Here is a 6,000-nt window from a genome sequence, read left to right as displayed (position 1 = left end):
TATGCGTCTCATGGGCCGCTTCTTCCAGGGATGTGATTGCTTTCAACAGATCATCAGTTTGAAGAACACTAATATCATGAGCCAGGACACTGATCTTCAATCGTCATAAACATCAAAATACATCGATCGTCATAAAGCTATAAAAGTGTTCACGTACTTAGGGTCAACTGTAACAATCTTAATATGGGGCAAGAGCTCAACCAACGCATAGGCCAATCAAACTTCACATTCACCAAACGTGTCCCTAGAGTGTTGGAGAATAGAAAAATAATAAGCAAGGCAAAAATGACGGTGAAGAAGGCTTGCGTTCTCTGGCACGCTGATGTGTTGCAGCTAGTCTTGGACGCTATATGCATATCAGGAATGGTTCTTCCACACTTTTGACATGCACAACCTAGAAAGGATCCTGGTCGGATCTCATTGCAAATACCGAACTCTAGAAGCGTTTTAATGTGATCAGTATGTACATTCTCTTGTGTCAACATCAACTGCACTCTTTGGACATGTCCGCTGAATGAAAGGCGGCAGGATCCCAAAAGAGATCATCTACTTATACTTGATAATCGAAAAGAGAAGTCGAAGTGACCCTTTGCTTTGTGTCAAAGACATATGTGAAAGAGATATGAAAGAGTTCAGCATAGATTTTAGAATCCGGAAGGGTCTTGCTGATCAGTGCGATCTCTGGAAACATTATGTCACCAGTGGTTTCGATAGAGGCGATGATAACCTCCATCAGTCGTAGCAGGAGAAGGAGCTCGACGCAAGGAACGATTGTGCAGCCTTCAACCAGCTCCAATTTCAGGGCACAGAACAAAGCTTATGCATGGTCAATGAACGCAAATGGTGAATACACACAATTACATAAGCGTACATAGTCTTGCATAAATAATGCATTTAATGTGTCGTCTCTGGCCAATTTTTTTTGTGCTATCGTTTTTATATAGCGAAATTTTCTTTTTGAGAAAGAATCGACCAATATGTTGAAAATAGAAGATTTTTAAGAAGAAACTTAATTTAATGCTAATAAAATAAATATAAAAATATTTTTGGTCGATGTAAACCTTACAACCATTTATTACATTTATTTATTTAATTTTTTTTCTAAATCAAATATCCTCAGAAACTCTTAAATATTATTACACCATGTGCTCATTTCCACCATATTTCTTTTATTAACCCACGTACATTTGGAATAAACATCACGGCTCGGATTTTTCGCGATTAATGTATCGCACCAAAATATGTTCATTTTAGTGTGGCGGTAATATAAATAAAATTCATTTTTAATATGGAATACCCATACAGCAACCCTTCTCCTCAATAGAACATCTTTTTTCAAACTATGTGAATAAATTGCTTGTTCATTTTTGCACACAAACTATGTGTTAAATTGCTTGTTCATTTTTGCACTTCAAATATTTCATTTTAAATATCTTTAATTCTGCATCTTTGCTGACATTACACCAACATTAGGCTCCTCGTTTTGTAATGAAGCAGTGCGCTCTTATGGTAACAGAGTATCGACAAAAGAAATCAGCAACATCCCTGATGAGCGGAAATATTAGCAGCAGCAGCAGCAGCTGTTTTAGCGATTTGCAAATTTGCAAGTTCGCGCGAGTTTGCATAAAAAGCAAAGGAGAGAAAAATACACAACGTGGTCTAGATGAAGCAACATGCGAGCCGGGGAATATGTACGTATGATTACGAGGTCGGGAAAGCGTTGCCTAACGGTTGGCCTGAGTGACCGGTGAGAGAGATTTATAAAAACACACATGTTATACGGCAAAGCTTTGTAAAACACATACGTACGCGAAAAGACATTTGAAAGATAAAGAAATGCGTTATTTTTGATGAACCACAAATATATGCATTAAATATGCTCTTGAAAATTCCGTCTCGAATTTTTATTTCTTTCATTTTTTGTTTGTTCTTTTATGACGGAGTCTCAGACAACGTGATGGTTCGAGTGGCTTACATGTTAAAGTGCTACAACCACTTTATATTATATGTATGTTGGTTTCCAGTGTTCTGGCCTGTACAGAAAGTAGATCAAAATGAACACAAAAAGAAAGAAAAGCAAATGTTACCACGAAAAAAAAAACTTGGGCACAAAGAAATGACTTAATAAAAAAATAGGTGAAAGTGGAGAACTTGGAACAAAAAGGGATGTCCGTGAGTCAATTGTTTAATAACTTACTACCTTGCTCTACATGCGATGACGTGACGAGTTCTCAATATAGTTTTAGATGCAGTCTGGGAGAAGAGTCGCGGAGAGAGCCGAAGGAGAGAGGTCAGAGAAGATCTGACACCGAACATTGGAAGCGAAGGTTAGAGAAGAAAAGTCATGTAAAGAAACTTTGAATTCATCGAGCGAAATCATGGACCGGTCATGAAATAAAGGACGTCATCATCTCTGTGTATCTGCGTCTTCGTGTTGTGATTCAACAGAAAAGGTATTGTCCATTTATATTATAAGAACTTTGTGAAAATCATCATCTCAAAAATAGGTAAGAAATATATGTGTCATAAGTTATAGAAACACTCCCGTTCATACAGAACTGTCAAACGTATAAATGCCAAACGCACAATCTCTCAGTCTATCTATCAAGATATTCATAGATCTCCTCTCGTTATATATAAGAACTGTCTCTCTCTTTATATATTTTTATTATTCAATTTTCACCCCAAACAAGGCACAGTGCCACTTTGAAGCAGGGGGCTACTATTAGGGAATTAATTAGCGGGTCATTATGAAGGGAGAAGAGTAGAAAGATGTTTGTTAATATTACACTTGAACTTCTGCATATCATTGCAGTTGGGAAAGCAGAATCCCGGAAGGGAGTTCCAAAGACCCGCAGTTCTGGGGAAGAAACTATTGGAGTAAAAGGCTTTCTTGCACCTAGGGATCTCCACTGTAAAGGGATGAGACTTAGTAGCTTGTCGGGTTTGTCGGGGGTAGTTACGTCGGGGATGTACAAGTGTTTGCAGTTCGTCAGAGCATTCACCATTAAAGTATTTGTAGAACAGGCAGAGGGATGCAATATCTCGTCGATGGGACAGAGGTTGAAGCCCAGATGACAGTTCAGGACCTATCAGGTTTGCGACTCTTTTTTGAACCCTGTCCAGGAGCGAGAGACAAGCAGCAGATGCACCAGCCCAGATGTGACAACAGTACTCCATACATGGGCGAATGGTTGCCTTATAGAGGTATAGGATACTGGCAGGCGTAAGTAGTTTTCTAGCACGGTAGAGGGAGCCAACCTTCCTTGCAGCAGCCTTGGCAATGCTCTCAATGTATCTATTCCAGTTCATATTCCCTGTAAACGTTAGGCCGAGGAGTTTAAAAGAAGTACTTTCAGGCAATGTGTTCTTGGCCATTGCTATTGGTGGTAGAGAAGGTTTCTTGTAGTTATTGAAGGAAACAAGCTTAGTCTTAGCAGCATTGAATGAGACCAACCATTTTTGTCCCCATTCCACTACGGATTGGAGGTCATCCTCTAGTGTTTCTGCCATTTTCTTGGATATGTGTTCATTTGTTTTCCCCTCATATCTGTTATAGAGAGTGGTGTCATCGGCAAATATACCCATCTCCGAAACAATATTATCAGGGAGGTCGTTTATGAATATCAGGAACAATAGAGGTCCAAGGATAGACCCCTGAGGCACTCCCGCATTTATGTCATATTGTTTGGATGTACGTCCGTCGAGGACAACTTTGATTTTTCTATTACTTAAGAAGGATTTAATTACGTTATGAATTCTTCCAGTGATTCCATATGATCTAATTTTCCTTAGAAGACCATCGTGCCATACTCTGTCAAAAGCCTTAGATATATCAAGGGCCACCGCTCTACCCTCCCCTGTTTTATCCAATGAACGGTATATACGTTCAGAAACTACAGTTAAGATATCTGCTGTTGAACGGGCTTGCCTGAATCCATATTGTTTGTCAGTCAAGAGTTTAGCAGCTGTTAGGTGCTGGACTAGGACTTTATTAACTAAGGACTCAAATATTTTGGCGAAAAGCGGGAGGAGGCTAATGGGGCGATAATTTAGTGGGTCAGTTCTTTCACCAGAATTCTTGAAGACTGGTACCACAGAGGCGGTTTTCCAGCAGTCGGGAAAACAAGATTCGTTAAGGTATTTATTGTAAAGTTTGGACAGAATTGGAGCAACCTCGGCAGAGCATTTTTTTAATAGCACAGCCGGGATGAGATCTGGTCCACATGCTTTAGAGGTGTCTAGGTTTTTTATAATAGCATGTACCTGAGAAGGGGTGATTTTCAAGTCGTCAAGTGTGGCGTCTGTTCGCAGAGGAAAATCAGGGAGTGAGTGGTGTACCGAGTTCAGTGTGGAGTTTGAGGCAAACCGACTGGCAAGCAGATTAGCCTTGTCAGTTGCCGTGCAAGCAACCTCATGATTGTTTGTTAGTGGGGGAATAATTGGCTGTCCATTATTAACTACGCTGTTGTAGATTTTCCAAAAATCCCGGGTTCCTAATTTCTGTGCTTCGATGCGCTTTCTGGTGGTTTCAGAGTAATCTGACTTAGCTGTGTCTATCACTCTCTTACAATTATTTCTAGCTTTTATAAACTTCTGTTTATTTGAGCTGGACTTATGTCGGTTGAATCTGCAGAACGCATGCTGCCTTTGACAAATGGCAGCTGCACAAGCAGAAGTAAACCATTGGGGGGAGTGGGGCTTGCTATAGTATTTCCGTGTGGGAACATGTGCTTCAATAGCAGTTTTGAACCATTCAGTTGTCTCATTTGCACACTGTTCCGCTGGAAGAGTAAAGATATTTTGCCATGGGGCATCTCTGATGAGCTCCCTGATGGCTTCCCAATCAGCCTTTTTATAATACCTCGTTGTTTTGAGTAGTGGGTCTTCAGTTTTAGGGCGAGAATTTAGGCTGATTTCTACCATTATCACAGCGTGATCAGCATTCCCGAGTGGGCTATGGGCATTTGTTGTACAGTCATTGGGAACTGTTGTCAGAAAGAGATCTAGAAGTGAGGCATGTTGATCGTGCTGGTCTGGGAAACGTGTCGGAAATGTAACCATCTGAGATAGGGAATGAGATATAGAGAAGCTATATGTGGCGCTACCAGCTACGTCTGTGTGATTTGAGAATCCTAGCCAGTTACTGTGGTGGACATTGAAGTCACCAAATACATGTATTTGTGCGCTAGTATCGAGGGAGAGTGCTATATCTATGCTGTCTGAGACTTTGTTTATTAGGGTACAGTCTTGGTTTGAGGGAGAGCGGTAGAGAAAATATAAGTAGCTAATATTGTGTTGCATATTTAGTCTGAAGCACATAAAGGCCTGGCCCTCTGATTCTAGTTTTATTTCTCTAGTTAGGGGGAGGGTGTTACGAATATAGACTCCAAGTCCATGCATATGTCTGTCCGAGTCCTTACGGTAGAGTGGGAGATAACCAGGCATGTTAAAGTGGTTAGAGGGTATGGAGGAGTGAAGGTTAGTTTCACTTAATGCTAAGATATCCGGGGTGTTTACAAGGAGAAATGACTCAACATCATCTAAGTTAGTTCTAAGCCCGCGGATATTAGTAAATGCAAGCCTCAAGGGAGGAGGCAGGTTGGTTTTCTTTGAGTTTGGTCCTGGTTTAAACGTAACTTTTGCTTGAGCTGTCATTTCATTTTATTTTATTTAAAAGTTTCAGTTAGGGTGGATGAGTGAGGGGGTGCTGGACAAGTAGTTGTGCAGAATACCAGACATGCAATACAAGTAGACCATCAGCTGTCCTCGCCCACAGGATTGTGGCCTCAGGAAAGCCCACCGGGGATGAGTGCAGGGTCCCTTTCCATGCGCGACATGGCACTACAAACATCCGGATATTTTACAACTGTTGATGGAGCAGCCGCTCTAAGCGCTACCAAAGAGTTAGGGCTCCTGTACTATCAGTCGGAAACAGCAGCCAGGAACTGTCAATCCGGTACCCTCAATCCATTAGGCAAAGCCAGCCCAGTCCAACTG

This window comes from Euprymna scolopes, chromosome 40, assembly GCF_053919585.1.
Source record: "Euprymna scolopes isolate OS-2025 chromosome 40, ASM5391958v1, whole genome shotgun sequence".
Lineage (NCBI taxonomy): Eukaryota > Metazoa > Mollusca > Cephalopoda > Sepiida > Sepiolidae > Euprymna > Euprymna scolopes.
The sequence above is the reverse complement of the archived record's forward strand: the minus strand, read 5'-3'. Positions refer to the sequence as shown.